The sequence below is a fragment of the Hibiscus syriacus genome, unplaced genomic scaffold (assembly GCF_006381635.1).
Source record: "Hibiscus syriacus cultivar Baekdansim isolate YM2019G1 unplaced genomic scaffold, ASM638163v2 tig00111990_pilon, whole genome shotgun sequence".
In the NCBI taxonomy this organism is placed as follows: domain Eukaryota; kingdom Viridiplantae; phylum Streptophyta; class Magnoliopsida; order Malvales; family Malvaceae; genus Hibiscus; species Hibiscus syriacus.
This window is the reverse complement of record NW_024063231.1, coordinates 462,610-486,230: the sequence shown is the minus strand read 5'-3', so window position 1 is coordinate 486,230 and position 23,621 is coordinate 462,610. Positions and strand designations below refer to the sequence as shown.

Sequence of the window (23,621 nt, the reverse complement as noted above, 5' to 3'; positions counted from 1 at the left end):
TTCTGTTACAAAGCTCAGTTATCAAGGCTTCTAAATTTAGTAGCCTCTGCCAACATCGATGGAGCGAGTCCTCTTTTGCTTCAATCAAAGTACTGTTTCCTTGAGACCTTGAATCTGTCAGCTGGTGATTAGACTGGTTCCCTACTTGTGGGGTTAAATCTTGTGCTTCCAAAAATCTTGCAAGTCCGGGGCAAAGAAAAATATACATTCCAAAAATTTGAGTACAAAGTAAACTACAAAGTCTATTACATGGTGGACGAACTTCTTTCTTGGAGTAGCACCACTGGTTGCATCATCTGCCAACGGGCAACAAATAAGTTCTATATTTTAATATTTCCTTTACCATCAAAAGACTAATTAGTGCCACTAATTATGCTTTACTTCCCCCTTTATCAGTCTTTACGATAGTTTACTATGATATCGTCGGAACAACTGTATCACGAAAACATGTTAGAAAACTACCACAACATGCACTTATAATGAATTGACTGATCTGATTGAAAGCGAGAAGATAAACACCAATGCAATGTTCATTAAGGATACTCAGTGATCACTCACTTGTTGAATTGGCTTCTTCAGTTCTTGCAGTATTTTCTGGTTGAATAATGCCATGCATTGAATTAAGAGCACTCATCCTTCCCTGACACATGGATTAATAAAGATTAAATTATACTTTTACAGAGTAGCTGTCGGAACCGTCTTTCGGTTGGGTCCCGAAATTGGGCTTCGACTTGAATGAATGGATGGGAGTCGCCACCGATCATTTATTTAAAAGTAAATTGGTTGACCGGATACCTTATTTCTTACCTGATCTGCGTCTTACTAGTGATGTGTCGGATTCGGGAGTCGATTACAGTCAAGGAAGGGTTAGCACCCTTGAATTGCCCTTTCAGTACTATATAATTTCCAGTTGTCTTTAATTAAGAAAATTATAATTTTAGATTAAAAGGTAAAATGACGATCCAAATTACTTACCTTTAACCGTTTTGAAAACGTACCCTTTAAGAATCAGGAAAAGCGTTAGAAAAACAAAGGTGACGATGATAAATTGAAAATAAAGAAAGTAAAATAAAGAAGAGAAAAATAAATAACTAACAACATATAATAGGAACAAAAAGCAAACAACATGATTAACATGAAAACGGTGAAACTGAAATGTCAAACAAAGACAAAATAGAATAAGAGAAATAAAAAAACAAAGGCAAATAAATAAAATACAAAAAAAATAAATCAAATAATAAAAATAAAAAATAAAAGTGAAATAAACAAAAACGAGGGGAAAAATATATATTTACATATATTTATATAAATATTAGCTTGTAGACTAAAACAATATAGAGATATTAAGAAATAAAATAAAATACATATATATATATATATATATATATATAATATAACATATAAATTTAATAATAAAATACTAATAGCACATGTATATAAAAATAAAATATAAAAAAGAATAATAATAACACTATAATATATATATAAAAGAAGGAAAGTTAAAATTAAAATCCAGAAAAAGGATTAAATTGTAAAAACAGAAGATAGTGTGACCAATTTTGAAGCATTTCTGGGATGAAATCAAATTTTGGTGAGCAAAATAGGCCCTTTAAAAAAATGAGGGACCAAAAGGCAGTTTACCCTTTTTCTCTAAAAAATGCGCGAGTCAAAAGCGGTCACGGGTCGAGTCACAGTCTAAACGGGTCAACTATAAAGCCCACTTTTCTGAAAACACTCCCTCATTTTCCCATTTGATACAAAACGTATCAAAACAAGTTTTTTAAAATCCTCTGCATGTTCTTCACATGTTCTTGAGGGATGAAGAACACGACCATGGTTCCCAGAAACCGAACACCGCGCTGCCTCGCCGGCCGCTGTTCATCGGCGGCAAACCTCGAAAAAAATTTGATTTTTAAAAGCTTTTCCTTTCCTCTTTTAAAATATCCGAGTAATTTTTTCAAAACGGTCTCAGGGTCGCGTAGATCTAGCGAAATAGCTTCGAAAGCAACCCCCTTGGTCCTCGGCCGAAAATGATTTTTTAGGGTTCAAATCGAACCAAAACGTAGGAATGACACCAAACAAAAAGAAAACAACACGCAAAGGTATGAATTTCACCTTTCTTCCTTTCTGTCGAAGTATAATGCTTCGAAAAAAATATTGTTCTTGGCTGCGATTTATCTGTAATTTTTGCTTAGTATTTTGTATTTCCAATCGTAGTGTTGCAAACAAATGGATTACATGCTTATTTATACTATAAACAATGCTATCTTTAGTTCCGAAAATCTTGAGTCCTAAGCATATCGTGACTCTCATTTTGTTGGTTGTTGTGTTTCACATATGCACGTCGTTGATGATGGCCGAGAAATTCGGTGATGTTGCGAGGCATGAAGCAAATGGGGTCTTTGATGGGGAAGGCTTGTGGTGTACTTAGGGTTTCTAGAAACCTTAATCTGATGAGGGTTGTGTGTTGAGTCTGGGCCACTTGGGTCACATGGACAGCCTGCGTGTAATGGGTCACGAGATTTGGGCCTCAAATTTAACTTTGGACCTGTAACATTTTGAGGAGAAAAACAAAATTAATTAATACAAATACCTATATTATATAACATAATTTATTATATAACGTAGTAAAATTGTATGGACGAAATTAAGTGTCTTTAGCTACCCCTCTTTCCTCTATTGTCGCTTGCTCATTATCGTGTAGCGACAATAGAGCAAAGATTAAAAGACACGAATTTCGGTCATATCGAATATCTTTCGTTGTGGAGTTGAAATCCGATATTAAGACTGGTTTGTCAATTTGGATTGAATTGCGAAATGACCCTCTCGTCGTGAGGTTGAGTCTAAACTGAACCATTTTGAGCACGATATCCTTCGTCGTGAAGTTGAAATCGAACTCAGAATATTAGAAAGTGACTTCTAGATCATCTTCTGGCTCAAGATACTTCGTCATGAAGGTGAAACTTGACCTGAAGACTTTGGTGTCGCTATATTACAGATGTCTCCTTCGTTGTGAACTTGGGTCATTCTGTTAGGGTATGGTACCCTTCGTTGTGAAGTTGTATATGTATATGGCCCCTTCGTAGCGAAGTTGAGCCTGGGAATCGGATATCCTTCGTCGTGAAGTTGAAAATCCAATGTAAGTTGCGTTGTTTCGAGGCCAATATCCTTCGTCGTGAAGTTGAAATTGACTCTGAAACTAGAACGTTTATTGACAGACACTCATTCTTTGAGTTGAATATCCTTCGTCGTGAAGTTGAAATCCAATCTAGAGATGGATGCTGCTTGTGTGCACGATTCCCTTCGTCGTGAATTTGAAACCGCGGGTGGCCCTTTCGCCGTGAAGTTGAGCCTGGTAATTGGATATCATTCGTCGTGAAGTTGAAATCCAAGTAAGTTGTATTACTCCGAGTCCAATATCCTCCGTCGTGAAGTTGAAATTGGTTCTAGAACTGGGAAATTGTTTGTTGATAGTCAGCCGCCCCTTCGCTGTGAAGTTGAGCTTGTGCTGTCTCGAGTCTAATATCCTTTGCTGTGAAGTTGAAATTGACTCTGAATGAAACTGAAAAGTTGTTGGTTGACAATCAACCGCCCCTTCATCGTGAAGTTGAGCTTGTGTTGTCTTGAGTCCAATATCATTCGTTGTGAAGTTGAAATTGGCTCTGAAATTGAGAAGCCCCTTCGTCGTGAAGTTGAGCCTCAAATGGCACGATATCCTCCGTCGTGGAGTTAAATTTATGGATGTATGGGTACGATATCCTCCGTCGTGGAGTTGAAATCGCGAATGGCCCCTTCATCGTGAAGTTGAGCCTTGACTTGAATATCCTTCATCGTGAAGTTGAAATCCAAGTATTATATGTTGCGGGTGGACACGATTCCCTTCGTCGTGAAGTTGAAATTGTGGATGACCCCTTTATTGTGCAGTTTGGCTTCGAGTTAGATATCTCCGTCGTGAAGTTGAAATCTACTCTCGAGCAAATTGTGTCGCTTCAAGTTCAATATCCTTCGCTACGAAGTTGAAATTGACTCTAGCTGAAACTTGAAAAAGTTATGCATATATGTGATGCTATGAATGCAATGCTCTTAGGTGTGCCTAAAATGCATATGCAACATATGTTATCTTGGTGCTCTGGAGAGAAATCTCAATCTCCGGTTGCCTGTTTGGAATCTTGATTCTGGAATCTTGAAGTTCCGATCCTTGGTCTTGAATTCTTCAAATGTTAAAATGTGATGTGCATATTTTGCTTTTTTGATCCTTGATCTGGGAAATACTTCTCGACCATCTCAAGTATATGCATGAGCCTTGATTGGCTTCCGGGTACCTGTACTTTTTAATGAATCTTTGTACAGTAATATGCGATTATCTTTTGCATAAGTAAATAGATCATTAAGTTTAAGCTCAATCCAAGATGCTCAAAAGGAATTGGTTTAGAGAAAAAGATTGTCTTTTATTCATGATAAAAAACAAATAATACATGACAAACATTTTGGAAAATGAATACATGATGAAGTATGAGATCTCGATAATGTGGGCACTTCTGAGCTGAAAAATCGTCAGGTGACTTTGAACACAGCCTTTGCCAAGGGATATTTGAAAATGCGAAAACATTATGGAGAGTGCAACCTTTCTCCGACTTGTTGAGTTTGTAGGAGATTAAGATGTCGGGATCTTTCCACTGTTAATATCCAAATCGCCCTTTTTGGGTTTTCAACTTGGACCCATCCTTGGTTGCAAGACGCCCTTTGTGGGTTTTCATCTTGAACCCACCTTATTTTTCTTTTTCTTTTTTGTTCTTTTTCTCTTTTTTCCTTTTTTCAATTTAGGGTGCCCTTTCGGGTTTTCATCCTAAACGTTTTTTTCTCTTTTTATTTTTTTCTTTTTCCTTTTTCCCTTTTTCGACTTAAGATGCCCTTTCGGGTTTTCATCCTAAGCGAAGTACTTTTTGACTGCATCTGAGTTGATGGGATATGGTAGTTCAGGTCTGTCTATTTCAGCCAGGACAAGGGCTCCTCCGGGGAAGGCCTTTTTCACGACATAAGGTCCTTCTTAATTTGGCGTCCATTTTCCTCGAAAATCTTTCTGGACTGGCCAAATTATTTTTAGTACCAGATCTCTTTCGCATAATATTCTCGGGTGTACCTTTTTGTCATGTGCTCGGATCATTCGTTTCTGATAGATTTGACCATGATGAATGGCTTTCAGTCTCTTTTCATCTATCAGATTAAGCTGATCATATCTGGATTGTACCCATTCTATATCATCCAGTTTGACCTCTGTCAGGACCCGGAGTGACGAAATCTTTACTTCAATGGGTAGCACTACTTCCATTCCATAAGCTAGTGAAAATGGAGTTGCCCCAGTCGAGGTTCGTACCGAGGTTCGATAAGCGAACAAAGAAAAAGACAACTTATCATGCCAGTCTTTGTAAGTTTCAGTCGTTTTCTCCACTATCTTCTTAATGTTTTTGTTTGTTGCTTCTACTGCTCCGTTCATCTTTGGTTTGTAATCAGTGGAATTGTGATGTTTTATGTTGAACTGTTCACAAGCAGCATTTATCATCCTATTGTTCAAGTTTGTAGCATTATCGGTAATGATTCTTTCAGGTAGACCATACCGACATATAATCTCTTTTTTCAGAAACTTACAAATAGTGGACTGAGTGACACTGGCATATGATGCAGCCTCTACCTGTTTCGTGAAGTAATCAATTGACACAAGAATGAAACGGTGGCCATTCGAAGCCTTCGGATGGATTTGCCCGATAATATCCATGGCCCACACAGAGAAAGACCAGGGCGACGTCATTACATGAAGTGAATGAGGTGGAACATTGATTTTATCTCCGTAAATATGACATTTATGGCATCTTCTAGCATAGTTGATGCAATCACTTTCCAGTGTGGACCAAAAATATCTGCATCTCATTATTTTTCTTGACATCATATGTCCATTTGCATGTGCCCCACAAACTCCCTCATGTACTTTTTCCACTATCATTTTTGCCTCTTCAGCATCGACGCACCTTAACAAGACTTGATTATGGCTTTTCTTGTATAAAACCTCTCTGTCAAGGACGTATCCTGTTGTCATCCTTCTAAGGGTTCTCTTATCGGTATCAGTGGCTTCTTATGGATAACTCCGATGCTTGATATATTGCAGAATGTCGTAGTACCAAGGCTTAGTGTCTTTCACTTCTTCAATTTGGTAACAATGAGCTGGGTACTCATATGACTGCATGTTAATTTGCATCATTTCAGACTCCCTTCCAGCCTTGAATGCGGCTGCCAAGGTAGCTAAATCGTCAGCCATTTGGTTTTCTTATCTAGGCACGTAGTGGAAGGTGACTTCGTCGAACTCTTCGAACAGATCCAGTACTAGTTTTCGGTACTCTAACAGCTTTACATCCTTGGTTTCTCATTCTCCTCGGAGCTGATAGATTACTAAGGCTGAGTCTCCGTACACCCGCAAAGTCTTTATATTTTCCCCAGTGCAACCCGAATTCCCAAGACACAAGCTTCGTATTCTACCATGTTATTGGTGTAATCGAAGTTAAGTCTGCTGGTAAATGGGTAGTGACTCCCTTCTTGAGAGATTAGGATTGCCCCAATGCCATGTCCTAATGCATTTGATGCACCATCGAAATGCATTCTCCAGTAACTGTCCGTTGAAGTACTTGTTTATTCTAAGGATATAGCCATCAATTCTTCGTCTGGGAAATCAAAGTCCAAAGGCTCATAATTCTCATCGGTTCTACTTGCCAAGAACTCTAATATGGCACTTCCTTTGATTTCTTTCTGGCTCACATACTCGATGTCAAATTCAGACAAGAGCATATGCCATCGAGCTAACCTTCCAAATAGAGCAGGTACACCCATCATGTACTTCAGGGGATCTAACTTGGAAATCAGCCAAATGGTATGATACAACATGTATTATCGGAGTCTTTTTGTAGCCCAAACTAGAGCACAACAAACCTTCTCGATAGGAGGATATCTGACCTTGCAATCGGTGAACTTCTTGCTTAAATAGTAGATGGCTCTTTTCTTCTTCCCGGATTTATCATGTTGACCTAGGACATACCCCATGGAGTTCTCGAATATAGAAAGATACAAGAACAGAGGTTTACCCGGGATAGGGGACATCAGGACAGGAGAGTGAGACAAATACTCCTTTACTTTCTCAAATGCAATCTGGCATTTTTCATCCCACGTTCCAGGGTTATTCTTTCGGAGAAGACGGAAATTGGATAACACTTTTCGATTAACTGAGATATGAACTGTGCTATGTAATTCAATCTACCAAGAAAACCTCAAACCTCCTTTTGTGTTCGTGAAAGAGGCAGATTTTGGATAGTCTTGACTTTATCAGGATCGACTTCGATGCCTTTTCTGCTGACCACGAAGCCTAATAATTTCCCGGATATTACCCCAAAGGTGCACTTGCTAGGGTTCAATCTCAGTTGGAACTTTCGCAATCTCTGGAAGAGCTTTCTCAGATTCTCAACATGTTCATTCTCGGTTTGTGCTTTGACAATCATGTCATCGATATAAACTTCTATCTCTTTGTGCATCATGTCGTGCAACAAGGCCACCATAGCTCTCTGATATGTTGCCCCAACATTCTTCAATCGAAAGGCATAACCTTGTAGCAGAAGGTTCCCACATCATGAAGAACGTGGTTTTCTCCATATCTTTAGGATGCATCTTGATCTGGTCATATCCCGAAAATCCATCCATGAATGAAAAGAAAGCATTCCCGGTTGTATTGTCTACCAACGTGTTAATGTGAGGCAGAAGAAAGTTATCTTTAGGGCTTGCCCTGTTAAGGTCCTGGTAATCGACGCACATACGAACCTTCCCGTCTTTCTTTGGAATAGGCACTATGTTGGCCACCCACTCCGAATACTTGGCCACTTGAAGAAAAACGACATCAAATTGCTTCTTGACCTCTTCTTTGATCTTAAGGAGCATTTCTGGTCACATCCTTCTTAGTTTCTGTTGCACGGGTTTGCATTCTGGCTTAATTGGCAGCTTATGAACTACCATATCTGTGTCTAGTCCCGGTATGTCTTGATACGACCAGGAGAACACATCTCTATACTCCTTAAGTAAGACTATCAGGTTTTGTCTTGCTTTAGCCGAGAGAGTTGTGCCGATTTTAACCTCCTTTATGTCATCTTCAGTGCCCAGATTCAAGATTTCGATTGCCTCCTCATGTGGTAGTATTTGTTTATCTTCTTTTTCTACCATTCTCAACAATTCGGTAGGCAAGTTGCACTCCTCTTCATTGTCTCATTCGTCGAATTCCCCAAGACAAATGGTCGATTCAAAATCCACCTCTGGATCAGAATCATCAGTGCCTACATCATCATCGTCTAAGGATCTGAAGGAAGAGAGAAACATGTATGTGTAAGAGGAAAATATCCCACACAGAATAGTCAAGAATCGTACTCGAAGAAAATGGAAATGAAGTGCTGAAATGAGGAAAAATAGACAATGAATTCAAAAAGAAATGAAAAAAAATTTGTTTGACATGCACATAGAAAAAACATATCCTTTATTAAAATTAAACCAAATGTTTATTCACCCTTATAAAAGATCACCTATTGCCCCGGGTATAGGCAAATAAGGATAGTTCGAATATTACTCTGAAAGGCTCTTGTAAACCAAATGTAGTTCTTCCACCGATCAACTGCTAGGCACGAACCCAGGTGGCAGAGGGCATATCCAGGATCTGTCTTTGTTGTCAACATCTTCTGTTATCATGGTATTAACGTTCAGATCTTCCAGAGCCGCTTCTAGATCAGATGAGGTGGTCTCAAACACATAATCACCTGACTTGAATGTATGGCAAAGAGGCGGGAATGTTATAGGCTTCCATTGAAGTTCATTTCCAGTCAACATGGTTATCCTTCTATCCCAGTTCTTCTGGCTCTCCTTCCTCTTTTCATGATAATTGGGCTGAAAACCAAGCCCAAACTGGCCTAATTGTGAAATAGGAAGGACTGGACTAATTCTTTCTTACAGCTGCTTCCCAAACCCATTTTCGATCCTGGCACCTCGGCCTAGGGTTTGCTTGATCTCCATCTTTGTGCACTGGGAGAGTCGAGGTCTAGGAATCTTTCTTCCTTCTGCCATGAATGTGGCATTCACGAATTCTAAGGAGCGAAATGAGCACTCTACCGCTTCCTCATCTACTTCGATGTATGGGGCCTCCGTGGTCACACTTGCCATAATATCTTCCTCAGCATTGATAATTACTAAGGCCCCGTCAATAACGAATTTAACTTTTTGGTGCAGCATGGAGGGTACTGCACCTGCTTGATGAATCCATGGCCTTCCCAAAATACAGCTATAGGACGACATGATATCCATCACAAGGAACTCAACATCATAGGTGGCTGGTCCGATGGTCAACGGTACCTCGATCTTACCGACTACCTCTCTTTTAGTCTCGTCAAATGCTCAGACCACGTTCTTACAGGCTCTCATATGAGAGGTATCTATTGGCAGGCTCTTCAATATCACCAAAGGCATCACGTTCAGGGCCAAGTCGTTGTCAATCAATACACTTGGTAAAGCGTTCCCCTTGCAATACGTAGTGATATGTAGTGCATTTGTTCGGCCTCTTCCTCTGGATGGAATCTCATCATCTGAAAATGAGATAAGATTATCAGCTTGAATATTGTTCACCAGTTGATCCATCTTGCTGACTGGTATGTCTTGTGGCATGAACGTTTGATTAAGGACTTTCAACAGTACTTCTCAGTGTGCCTCCGAGTTTAAAAATAGTGCTAGCATTGAAGTACGCGTAGGTAAGTTATGGAGTTGTTCTACAATGTTGTACTCGCTGTGTTTCAAGATCTTGAGGAACTCTTTAGCTTCTTCCTCCTTTATAGGTTCATTGACTACTAGCATATCTTCTTTGAATGGCTCGAGTGGTCTTTACCCCACTTTGCTATCACATCCTTTGGAAGTACTCACCTGGCATTCGTACTTCCATGGCACTTGCCGATTGTCCTTGTATTGAAAAGGCCGAGGTGCTGTGATCACCACCTTGGTTGGTATTGTTACTGTCATATATGCCTTATGGGTAATTATCAAAGGACTACCCCTACCGAAACTCTTGTTTGATGATTCTCCGGTGGCACAAACATCTGCTTCCAAAGAATCTTGAATTTCTTAGTAAAATTCAAGCTTTTTCTGGTTCATCATGAGCTGAACTATCGATATGAATTCTGGGCACTCTTGCACATTATGCCCTACTGCGTTGTGGTAACAACAATGGTTACCATCTTCAATCCTCGTTACACGTGAATGGGATGTAAGAAGCCCCACCTTTACCATTTGGCTCCATACCCAAGCCAAAGGAGCTTTAACTTCCGAAACACAAGTTTTGATTCTCTTGCCATTCTCGGTGGTGATTGCGTTGATTCCCGTCTCCTGATGATTAGGCAAAGGATTTTGGGCGACGTTCGGTGCTCCAAAATTAAAATGAATCCAATTTTTGTTCCGCATTCGTTGTACCAGTCTCTTGAATACGAGACAGTTTTCAATTGAATGCCCCTGTACACCTCCATGATATTCACAATGGGCGTTCTCGTCAAACTATTTCGGATAGAGGGCTTTATCGGATCTATAGGATAGGGTGACACCGCGTGAGTGTCGAAGAGTTGTTGATATAACTCTTTATATGTCATGGGAATTGGATCGAACTGTTCTCTTTCCCTTTCTTTCCTTGGTTCTCTCTGAGATTGGTTAGAAGTACCAGATGGTACAACTACAGTTGCTTTTGAACTTGAGACTGTAACACCTTTGTTGGTGCTATAGGTATTGACATTATTGATCTCTCGGTCCTTGTTCTCAATAGGAGGCTTCTTACTGGAGTCTCCTCCTTTAATTTTCCTTGTTTTATGGCCAGTTCGACCATTTCACCGGCCATGACCAGATCTGAGAAACTTCCCGATGTTATTGCCACCAGGTGCCCGAAGTAAGGTATCTTCAGGGTCTGTACAAATAGCTTTCTAGTTTCCTTTTCATCCAAGGGTGGATGAACTTGCACAGATAAAGCCCTCCATCTTTGTGCGTACTGTCAGAAGCTATCGTTATACTTCTTTTTCAGGCTCTACAGCATAACTCGGTCTGGTCTCATATCATTGATATATTTGTACTGCTCTAAGAAAGACTTGGCTAAGTCTTTCCACGTCTTGATATGAGTTCGGCTGAGCTGGTTGTACCATCGGATAGCTGAACCGGACAAGCTCTCCTGAAAGTAGTAGATCAAGAGTTGGTCATTTCCCCCGTACCCTGTTATCTTCCTACAGAACATAGTGATATGGGCCGAAGAGCAGCTGTTCCCGTCGAACTTCTCGAACTTCGGGACCTTAAACTTTGGTAGAAGCACCAAATCTGTGACTAGGCTCAGCTTCATTGCGTCCACTCCATAATAATCATGGTCTTCTTGGACCATCTTCATCTGATCTTCCAGCATTCTGATCTTTTCTTCCATCTTTTTTGCCTTATCATTCTCATCAAAATCCAGGATATTATAATCATCCGGATGAGTGTCAGGACAGGTTGTGGAAGTTTGTAAATTTGCAACAGCTTTTTCTTTGGTGGCAGATGAGTCACCTTGCAGTCCAGGTAAGATCCCGGATGAGACAACCATCTGTGGGGTCGGTGGTATGGTTATCCCCTCTGATACACCTACTCCGGGTGCTTGTTGTTGTAAACCATATAACTTAGCCACGATCCGGTTGACTAAGGACTCCGTGCTTTTCTTGATGGACTCCATGGTACTTTGACTGTTCTGAGCCATTTTGTCCTCCAACTCTTTTTGTAGTCTTGCCATGTTCTCTTTGATCTTCTCGATTCTGGCCTCCATTTGTCTCTTTTTTGCTTGAGTATTGTGTGGGTGATGTGTATCTAATGCTTGCGGTGGTAAGCTTGGTGTCTGAGACATGTTCTGTTAGTTAATACGAATGTAAAAACATGGAAAATATAAAAGTAAACATGAAATATATAAAATGCAAAGTATGCAATGTATGATGTATGCAATTTGGAGGCATTGATCCAGCAAAGTGTCCATTATTATAAATAATCCTTATTCAGACAAAAATGTTTTATCTTTTAAGAGACATAAAAACAAATTAAAGGTACATTCGGACTAAATCCTCTAGACCTCAAACAGCTTCTAATAGGTTGGCAAGTCTTCTGCCTTAATCTGTCACTGGTTGAATGCCTTGTCAAACCACTCCAGCTTCCCTTGCGAGGCCATGAAGATGACGGGCTACTTTTTTTTACTTGATCCAGGAAATCTCGGATGGTTGCGTCTCTGGCCCTCACCATTCACTATGGTTGCTCCCAATGAAAACGCCAATGTAATCCTCCGTTGAAGGGCACTATCTGAAGCTCATTTGCTTGCCTCTTGAACCCATCTACAATAGCTTCTAACTCAGCTATTGTCTTGTCATCTTTCTCATGTTGCTTCTCTAAGTCAGCCACCCGGATTCTCAAGCGTTCGTTCTGTTGTTGACTGTCTGCCAAGCGCCTTTGAGCAGTCTTCAGCTGTTCTTTCCAAGCCCTTTCATCAGGTCCCTCGAACTTCCTTTTCAGAATGTGAGCTTCATCTTTCTAGTATTCAAAGGTTACTTTCAACTTGGAGTTATCCTTGAATTTATCTTGATACCCCTTTCTCAAATCTTCGAGCTCATAATAGACTCTTTTCTGTTCTCTTTCTAGTTTGTCTGCTATGTAGTTCTGAGAGTCGGCATCTAGCTTCTATTGTTAACATTCAGCTTCAAGTTCCTTAACCCTCTGCTTCAGCTCGTTATTCACAGCTTCAAACTCTACCTTGGCTATCTCAAGTCCAGAAGGGATAGGCCTGAGATGTTCCTCCATAGTCCGGGTGTCTTCACAGTCTGGCACCGGGACGTTATCATTCTTTCTCAATCTTCGTCACTCCACATAATCCGGAGTAAGCATGTCTCTGACAGCTACAACATCCATCCGGAATACTTTCTTCCATGAATCGTCTGCTTCCTTGATCATCTTCTAATAACTATCACTGCTATACACAAACTCTGATTTAATTAGTCCGCATGTTGTGGGGACAAACTGACGTGCCCCATGCTGTCTCAGTGCCAACAACGGAGCATACCCAACTACACCCCAAAGTCCAAGTAAGGTCATAGTATCAGAATCCCCACACCGGAAAAGAACATCACCGAGGAACAACCAGGGGGCTCTCCAGGTAATGTCCCGATTCTGAAGATGTGTAAAGACTTTCATACATTTTTCCTTTGTAGCGCCTTCATGCCACTTCATAGTGATGAACTCTCCCAAAGGTGAATAGGTGGTACTAAATCGGTGGTAAACAACCCTGTTAGTCTTCCATAAGTGGTTGTGAATCAAGACTTGAATGAGCTGAACACACCCAACGAACCTGCCTCCACCAGCTCTTCTTAAATGATTAAGAGATCGAAAGGTCTCGGCTAAAATGGCCGGTGTTGCGTTGACTCGCCTTGGAAGTTGTTCAAATAGTTCTACCACGGCTGCGTCGATGCACCCTAAAGTCTTCGGAAAGATAACCAAACCGTACAGACCTAGTGCAAAAAGGTTTATAGTTTTCCATTCATCAGGGTGGTTCTTCATTAGTTGCCTTATGTGAATCCACTCAATTCCTTCCCCGTTACCTTTATGTCGGAGTCAATCAGTCACCCATTTTTCATCAACCCCTGCAATCTTAGCCACCCCATTTTTGAAAGGCTGACTCTTGATGTGTTTGATATATGCCCTCTCTAGTCTGATGCTTTCGTAGTGCAGTAGGGTAGTGTATTCTTCAATGGTGGGTACCATGTCCTCCCGATTAAAAGTGAAGCAACTATATCCCAAGTTCCAGAATTGAACCAGTGCTCTGATTAAAGGCTCAACAGTCTTAACTTGGAGTAAAAGTGCAATGTCACCGTACCGTTGGCTGAACTTCTATTTCCGATCATTCTTCCAACTGTCCCAAATGTTTCGCAGCTCTTGGACATCATTCTATTTCAGGCTGACAGAGGCGTAACTAACCAGCACTGACACATAATTCCCCTGAAGACTGTCTCCCTTCTCTTTCTGAGTCTTCTCGGACGATAGTCGTGCCTCGGTGTTTTTAATCTCTTGTATTACAACACTTTTGTCCATTAATTCGGACTATTTTGTGTTTAACAAATGCTTTTTAGGGATCAATAGCCTCTCGTTATGATGCAAATGCTAAAAAACAAACACAAAGGCAAAAAAGTTAGTAAAATAAAATAAATAAATAAAAAATGACGAAAGAAAAAAAACCACAAAAAAATGGTTAGGGTAAAAATATCCTAGGTTTTAGAATATGGTTTTGGGGTAGGGTCTAATTCTGCATGGTCTCCCGGTTTAGGTTCTAAAAAACGGTACTCGAGTTCTCCTTATCGGTGCCCCCTTGGGCTTGCTAGACCCCTAGTCCTAAACCTATCACAGGCTTGTGTGGACTAAGTTAAACTCGAGAGGACACATTCCCTTATGCCCGCACAGTGAATAAATTCACACGAAAGTTTCACTTTTACCCCCACTTAAAACAGGGTTTGGATCTCAGGTATAGAGCCTTAGAGGAAAAAATGAGTTTGGAAGGCTGAAATCATTAGAAAACAGTTAGTACAACTATTTATTTGAAAAATATAATCAAAAGTAAGCAATAAGGATCGAAATGTTACCTTAAAATTTAAACTTACCCTTTTCGTTAAAAAGACAACTGGAAATTACCTTAGACTGACTCACTTACCTGTGTCCCCAGTGGAGTCGCCAAGCTGTCGGAACCGTCTTTCGGTTGGGCACCGGAATTGGGCTTCGACTTGAATGAATGGATTGGATTCCCCACCAATCATTTATTTAAAAGTAAATTGGTGACTGGATACTTTATTTCTTACCTGATCTGCGTCTTACCAGTGATGTGTCGAATTGGGAGTCGGTTACAGTCATGGAAGAGTTAGCACCCCTGAACTGCCCTTTCGGTACTATATAATTTCCAGTTATCTTTAATTAAGAAAATTTTAATTTTAAATTAAAAGGTAAAATGACGATTCGAATTACTTACATTTAACCGTTTTGAAAACGTACCCTTTAAGAATCAGGAAAAGCGTTAGAAAAACAAAGGTGACGAAGATAAATTGAAAATAAAGAAAGTAAAATAAAGAAGAGAAAAATAAATAACTAACAACATATAATAGAAACAAAAAGTAAACAACATGATTAACATAGAAATAGTGAAACTGAAATGTCAAACAAAGACAAAATATAATAAGAGAAATAAAGAAACAAAGGCAAATAAATAAAATACGAAAAAAATAAATCAAATAATAAAAATAAAAAATAAAAGTAAAATAAACAAAAACGAGGGAAAAAATAAAAAATAAATTTACATATATTTATATAAATATTAGCTTGTAGACTAAAAAAATATAGAGATATTAAGAAATAAAATAAAATATATATATATATAATATAACATATAAATAAAATAAATAAATAATAAAATACTAATAACACATGTATATAAAAATAAAATATAAAAAAGAATAATAATAACACTATAAAATATATATATATAAAGGAAAGTTAAAATTAAAATCCAGAAAAAGGATTAAATTGTAAAAACAGAAGATAGTGTGACCAATTTTGAAGTATTTCTGGGATGAAATCGAATTTTGGTGAGCAAAATAGACCCTTTAAAAAAATAAGGGAGCAAAATGCAGTTTACCCTTTTTCTCTAAAAAACGCACGGGTCTGACGCAGTCACGGGTCCGGTCACAGTCCAAACGGGTTAACTATAAATCCCATTTTTCTGAAAACACTCCCTCATTTTCCCATTTGATACAAAACGGATCAAAACAAGTTTTTTAAAATCCTCTGCATGTTATTCACATGTTCTTAAGGGATGAAGAACACGGTCGTGGTTCCCAGAAACCGGCCACCACGCCGCCTCACCGGCCGCCGTTAATCGGCGGCAAACCTCGAAAATATTTGATTTTTAAAAGCTTTTCCTTTCCTCTTTTAAAATATTCGAGTAATTTTTTCAAAACGGCCTCGGGGTCGCGTAGATCTAGCGAAATAGCTTCGAAAGCAACCCCTTGGTCCTCGACCAAAAATGATTTTTTTGGGGTTCAAATCGAACCAAAACGCAGGAATGACACCAAACAAAAAGAAAACAACACGCAAAGGTATGAATTTCACCTTTTTTTCCATTCTGTCGAAGTATGAATGATTCGAAAAAATATTGTTCTTGGCTGTGATTTATCTGTAATTTTTGCTTGGTATTTCGTATTTCCAATCGTAGTGTTGCAAACAAATGGATTACATGCTTATTTATACTCTAAACAATGCTATCTTTAGTTTCGAAAATCTTGAGTCCTAAGCAGATCGTGACTCTTATTTTGTTGGTTGTTGTGTTTCACATATTCACGTCGTTGGTGATGGCCGAGAAATCCAGTGATGTTGTGAGGCGTGAAGCAAATGGGGTCTTCGACGGGGAAGGCTTGCGGCACACTTAGGGTTTTTGGAAACCCTAAAATGATGAGGGTTGTGTGTTGAGTCTGGGCCACTTGGGTCACATGGGCAGCCTACGTGTAATGGGTCACGGGATTTGGGCCTCAAATATAACTTTGGACCTGTAACATTTTAAGGAGAAAAACAAAATTAATTAATACAAATACCTATATTATATAACGTAGTAAAATTTTATGGACGAAGTTAAGTGTCTTCAGTAGCACGAGATAAACATGGATTAAAAATGTCAAATGATTAAATTCTTATAGTTAAAAGAGAAGCTAGAATGCGGATGAGGCAGAACCAATTACTTCGAAAAGCTTACTTTGTCAGAAAGTGAGACTAACTGCATGAAATCAGAAGTATCCGGCCTTACATTGGAAGCATAAGATATTTCAGTACTTGCAACCTGCGAAAGAGCCAATTAAAATGTAATAAGATGCACAAATGAATAATGATAAATTGACAGTAGACAAGGGAACTTGATCTGCAAAAAAGGCAGTTGGAGAAACCTTAGTAGATAAAATTCATGCGTCAGTTTTGTCGAAGTAGTCTTCGCTTTCTTCTTCAGAGATGTCCCTCGCGTTGATCTTCTTTTCTCGTCCTCAGAGAAATCCAAAAAAATGAGGAAATGCTTTCAACTACGTCTTGTAGTTGGTGGGGCAAATAAAGGAAGTCAGAAACCTTGTGGTCCTAGCTTCCAACTACATGTTCTAATCCTCAAAAACATGGTGACTGGTGAAGCACTTTTTTTTTTTTTTTTTTTTTGGGAATTTCAGTTTGTACATTTTCACTTTCAAACAATAATTACATCCATAGACCATAGGCAACCCCTCAGCCTAACTCGAAGAAAGTGATCCAAGTTGACTTTTGATTATTTATTTGGTCAACTAGAGGCGACTTTAAACCTACTCTAACTCAATTAAAAATAAAAATATTAAAAGCTTTACATACAAACAGACACCAACTACCTATGGAGAAGGACCCTCTACTTGCTGATATTGGCATCAGACCTTCATACATATCCACACTACCTAAAAAGCAGTAACTGAAGTAACTTCTAAGCACGTATTTAAATAGCAGTCCATTATTAGAATAGTAACCATTACATGGTAAAGGTGTCGTCCGAAATTCTTACTTTACGACCGAGATATCCGTAATGATCTTAATAGAGTCTTCTATCTTCATAATTACAAATAAACGCAACACAACGAAAATACGCCGCAACCATAATTTAAATCTCTAGCTATAAGTAAAGAAAATAGTAGTCAGAAACCGGAAAACGATTTCCTTCAAGATACATTTGCCGATCATTATCATGTAATTAATCAACAGAATAGGGCTTGAAGGAAGAAGTGAGTCTTTGGGATCAGATTATGTTGGCTTGAAGGAAGAAGTGAGTCTTTGGGATCAGATTATGTTCCCAATTGTATCTTTTTCAGCCCAACCCATGAAAGCATAAGAAACAAACCTTTTGGTGAGGGTTTCCTCCCATTAGGGGTGTTTCGGTTCGGTCACCGAATTGACCACATTTTTACTAACATGATTAATTGAAGAGAAAATAACTTCAGTGACCAAAAATATCTTATAATATACGATTTTAACCAACTTTTTTTGGAAATACTATTGGGAATGGTATTTAAAGCTTGGCTTTCCCACTTCCTTGTTGAGTGATAGAGAACAAGGGTGACTCTCGCGCGCCACCGCCGCCGCCGTCTCGTCTCGTGGTCGTGGTAATACGTGTCTTCGACACGTCCACACAAATACTATCTTTTTAGAGAAAATTCTTAAGAAACAAATGCAATACCACCAGTCGTTGCGATTTTGGACTATCGCAACGAATTTGGAATAAATCGCAATGCGAACTTGGACTATCGCAACGAATTTTGAATAAATCGCAATGCGAACTTCGACTAACGCAACGAATTTGAAAAATCGCAACGCCAACTTCGACTATCGCAAATAATTTGGAAAATCGCAACGCGAACTTCGACTATCGCAACGAATTTGGAATAAATCGCAACGCGAACTTCGACTATCGCAACGAATTTGGAAAATCGCAACGCGAACTTCGACTATCGCAACGCGAACTTGGACTATCGCAATGCGAATATGTAAATCGCATTGCGATAGTCCAAGTTCGCGTTGCGATAGTCGAAGTTCGCGTTGCGAATCTGGAAACTGATTTGCGATACCGGAGATCGCGTTGCGAATTATCGATCGCATTGCGATTTAGTTGGTCATTTTGGCAAATCAAAAATAATTGGTTAAAATCTTATATTATAAGGCATTTTTGGTCATTGAGGTTATTTTCTCTTAATTGAATTAGGTCACCGACAAATTAACTAAAAATTTTTATAATATTTTTGTTAGAATAATTTAAGTTTAATATCGACCTTTTTCAAATTAAAATATAAATTTAACGGGTTTAGTGTGTTTAAAAAATAGTTGAGTATTAATTTTTAGGGTAGAATATATAAATGGTCCCTGGATTATAAGATATTGCTTATTAAGCCCCTCAACTATTAAAATTATAAAATGATCCTCCAACTATATAATGTTGCTTTGTTGAGTCCCTTGATTATTAAAAGTTATAAAATGGTCATCCGACTATTCATTATGTTCCAAACTTTTCCTTTTCTGTTAAAAAATTGACGGTATTCTGAACTTAACGTTAACATGTTGTTTGTGATATGATAAAATCTTATTTTTAGAATCTCAAATGACTATCATATCTCAGCCATCATGTTAACGTCCAACTTAGACAATTGCCAATTTTTTAATGAAAAAGAATGAGTTTGGAACCTAATAGATACTCGAGTGACCATTTTATAACTTTTAATAGTCAAGGGACTTAACAAAGTAACATTCTATAGTTGAAGGACCATTTTGTAACTTTTAATGGTCGAGTGACTTACTAAAGCAATACCCTATAATTGGAGGACCATTTGTGTACTTTATCCTAGATTTTAATGAGTTTGAGATTTAAAATATTTTTTAAAAGTTAAAAATATGTATTTAATATATAATATGTTTAATATTTAATATTTTTTAATTTGACTAATTAATTCTTAACATAATTAATCGTTAATTGAATATTAAGAAAATTAATTATCGCCATCTAAACTAATTCGGTGACTGATCGTTTTAACTGAATTAATTTGATTGGGTCAATTAATTTGATTAATTTCGAGAAATGAACACCTCTTTCCTTCTATCTTATGCGTGGCTTAATTAAGCAAAGATGAAGAATTTTTGCTCATATTCTCCAAATGAATAAAGCCCCATTGTTCAATGCTTCACAAAACCCTAAAAACGAAACCCTTAGATTAACCCAAAATGAGTACTCCAAATTTCTATTCTTTAGCATCATCTATTTCACCATCCAAGCAGTGTAAGTGAAACCCTATAGTTCATAATAGCCTAAAGTTTATGTTAAAAATTGATTCAGATGTTGATTTTAACGTGCATAAATTCAACTTCGAATGATTGAAGTAAATTATACAAAAACGTTAAATTAAAAAAACACAATAAACAAAATAATTAAAACATTAAGCAAAAAATAATTTAATTATTTTACAAATAGGTATAGATAATGGAGCTTGCCAAGATCTTACACCACTATGATATCATAGGCTTGGGTCCCAAGATTTCATAAAATTCTCATTAAATCTTTTAAAATATTTTAAAATTTTCATTAAACACCTCAAAAATTTTAAGTTTTTTTTAATTAAGTCTCCAAATGTTTAAAAAAAATAATCAGCCTCAAAACTGAATCTTAAGATCCGCCAGCGTATAATATGAAGTGTGCTTCGTTGCGGTCGTCTTTCGGGTGGGCCCAGAATTGGGCTTCGACTTGGATGAAATGGTTAGAGTTGCCCCCAATAATTTATTTTAAGAACAAAATGGGTTGATCGGATACATTGATTTCTTACTTGATATGCATCTTATCAAATATATGTCGGATTCGAGAGTCGGTTACAGTCAAGGAATGATTGAACTGTCCTTTCGGTACTAATTAATTTCCAGTTGTCTTAATTAAGAAAATGATAAGTTAAAATAAATAGTAAAATATGATTCAAAATACTAACCTTTAATGGATTTAAAAACATACCCTTTTAAAAATTCAAGAAAGTGTTAGATGTAGTAAAATGCAGAATCAAATTAAAAAATGCATCTTGATGAATTAAAAGGAATAAAATAAAAACAAAGCAAGTAAAGGTAAATCGAATTGAAAGTAAAATAAACATAGACTATTACTACAATAAAGAAAAAAAGTAAAAAAAAAACCTAAAAGTAGCTAAATAATAAAAAAGGAAAAAAAGAAAAAGAAAAATAATAAAATAAATAAATTAAATAAAATAAAATAGAATAAGATGAAAATGAAAATAAAATAAAAAATGGAATCAAATAAAACTAAAAAAATAGAAACAAAAGAAAACGAAAAATAGAAAATAAAATTATAAAATAATATATATATATATATATATATATGTTAGGTAAAAAAATAGAATAATAAAAAGAAAAAAAGAAAAAATATCACCTAATATCCGCTTAATACCTAACCCCTCTAATCATTTCACGGGGGAAGACATTGGGTAAAGAGGGAAAAAATGGGGGGGCCTCGCAGATTATACTAAAAAAAGGAATATATATATATATATATATATATTAATAATAAAAAAAAAAAAAAAAAAAAACCATTATGATATATATATATATATATATATATATATATAACGTTAGGAAAAAACAAAATAATAATAGTGAAAAATAGTAAAAAAGATAAATATAAAAAATAAAAACATATATAATAATAAAAACATATATGTATAAATATAAAAATAAGATGTTAGAGAAAAATAATAATAATAACTTAAACAAAAAACCCAAAAAATGAATAAATAAATAAATAAAATAAATGAAATAAATAAATAAATAATATAAAAAATAAAATAAAATAATGGTATAAAATATATATACATATATAATAGAATATGATAAAAATTTAAAAAAACATGAAAATGTATAAAAGGACTAAATTAAAATAAAAAAAATAGAGGGTAAAAATTAAAAGGAAACCGTGGTTAAAATATATCCTTGAAGCAAGTGAGGGACTGAAAATGTAATTCTCCCTTTTAATTGAAAACACGTTGATCTTGGGGAGCTGGATCGGGTCACGAGTCGGGTCGGTGGGTCACTATAAAACCCAAAAAATAAAAACCCTTCTCATTTCTCCACTTTCCAAACCGATCAAGCCACATCCCCTTTTAATTTTCTCTAAAGCATTCAACATGTTTTTCATGAAAATGAAGAACACGACCACAAAACCCATATTCCAGCCGGCCACCGCCTCTCAGGCCACCATTCATCGGCAGTGGTCTCGGAGAAAAAATTAGTTTTTCAAAAGCTTTTTACCTCATCTTTTAAAAAATCAACTTTGTTTTTACAAAATCGCCTCGGGGAGGGCTAGATTTGAGATTGAAAATCCCAGTCGCCCTCCCCCTGATCATCGGCCAACTCTTTCCCGAGAGCTTTTTCGGGTCAAAAAATAAAATGAGACAACGTATGCAAGCCAAAAGACCACTGAACGAAGGTAAAAATAGTACCTTTTTTATTTCTCTTCGCTTTCGAAAATTACAAAACTTTGCTTTCGATTTCTTTGCTCTTTGTTTCTTATTTTCCTCCCCATTTTTCGTGTTGTTTACATACATATTTATAGTCTTAGAAAAGACTATTTTTAGTACGTTTTTGAGTCCTATGTAAACTAAAATTCTTTTTTTTTGGTTATTAAGTCCACGAAATCACTTCATCGGAGAACTCGGGGATTACCTTTAGTTTGACCTGTTCTTTGAGTGTGTGGTTTTTGCCGCACTGAGTAGGGAAATAATGAGAGTTAGGGTTTGTAAACCCTAACTGTTAAAGTTGGGTCGCGATCCAGTGGATCTCGAGTCGGTTAGAGTCAGGTTACAGATCTGGTCTGCAAGGGATTTGACCACTGTTGGATTCGGGCTTGTAACCATTTGTAATGGGATTATGTTTGGGCCCTAAAAAATAAAAAAACATAAAGTAAATATAAACATGTGCATCATACTAAAATAAAATAATAAAAATATAAATAAAATATGAAATCGGATGAAAATTGGTATCCATAGTTGCCCCTCTTTGTCATTTTTCGTGTAACGAAAAATATGACAAAGATAAAAGGACACAATTTTTCATTCAGTATGAAGGGGTCCCTGAGTCTAATATCTTCCCTTGTGGAGTTTAAATTGACTCTGATATTTCAATTAGGAATAATTCCCTATCAAATTGAGTTGCGGATGACTCATGCGTCGCGAAGTCGAGTCCGTCTTGAAACGATATGAAATTAAATTCGTAGTTCAAAATTTGAATCAGAATGTGGCTTCGTATTGCCAAATTATAGTCACCTTCGGTCTTCTTCTCAATTTAAAGACATTGGTTTGAAAATTTGACTGGAAAATAGTTCATTGACTCCACCATGTGGTTGATAGGCCCTCGAGCTGAACGAAATTGAACTCAAAAGTTTTCGTTGATAGATAACTTTTCTCGACTTAAGCTATGTCATTGGAAGATGGTTTCTTATCGCTAAAGAACAGCTAACCCAGGTCTTCTTCTTGACTTAAAGACCTCGGTTTAAACTTTAACCGGAAAGTAGTTGATACGTCATCGAGCTGAATGGAATCGAACTCGAAAGTTTTCATTGACAGATAACCTTTCTCGCCTTGAGTTATGTTGTACTAAGCTGAAAGATTGCCATAGGTCTTCATTTTCATGAAGAACACTACCACCAAACCCAGATTCCGACCGAACACCGCCTCGTCAGCCACCGTTCATCGGCGGTGGTCCCAGAAAAAATTAGATTTTTCAAAAACTTTTCACCATCTCTTTTCAAAAATCAAATTTTTTTTACAAAATCGCCTCGGGGAGGGCTCGATATGAGATTGAAAATCTCAGTCGCCCTCCTCCCGATCATCGACCAACTCTTTCCCAAGAGCTTTTTTGGGTAAAAAAGAAAACAAGACAACGTATGCAAGCCAAAA

General features: G+C 37.3%; 1 long non-coding RNA gene across 1 annotated transcript; it reads right to left on the bottom strand.

The window, feature by feature from the left end:
- Positions 1 to 265: 265 nt before the first annotated feature.
- Positions 266 to 17,172, bottom strand: LOC120173890. The gene is made up of 4 exons (XR_005521104.1): positions 17,070 to 17,172; positions 16,883 to 16,966; positions 559 to 640; positions 266 to 296 (listed from the first exon to the last, which is right to left on the bottom strand). It is a non-coding gene; the product is annotated as an uncharacterized LOC120173890 (long non-coding RNA).
- Positions 17,173 to 23,621: the final 6,449 nt, after the last annotated feature.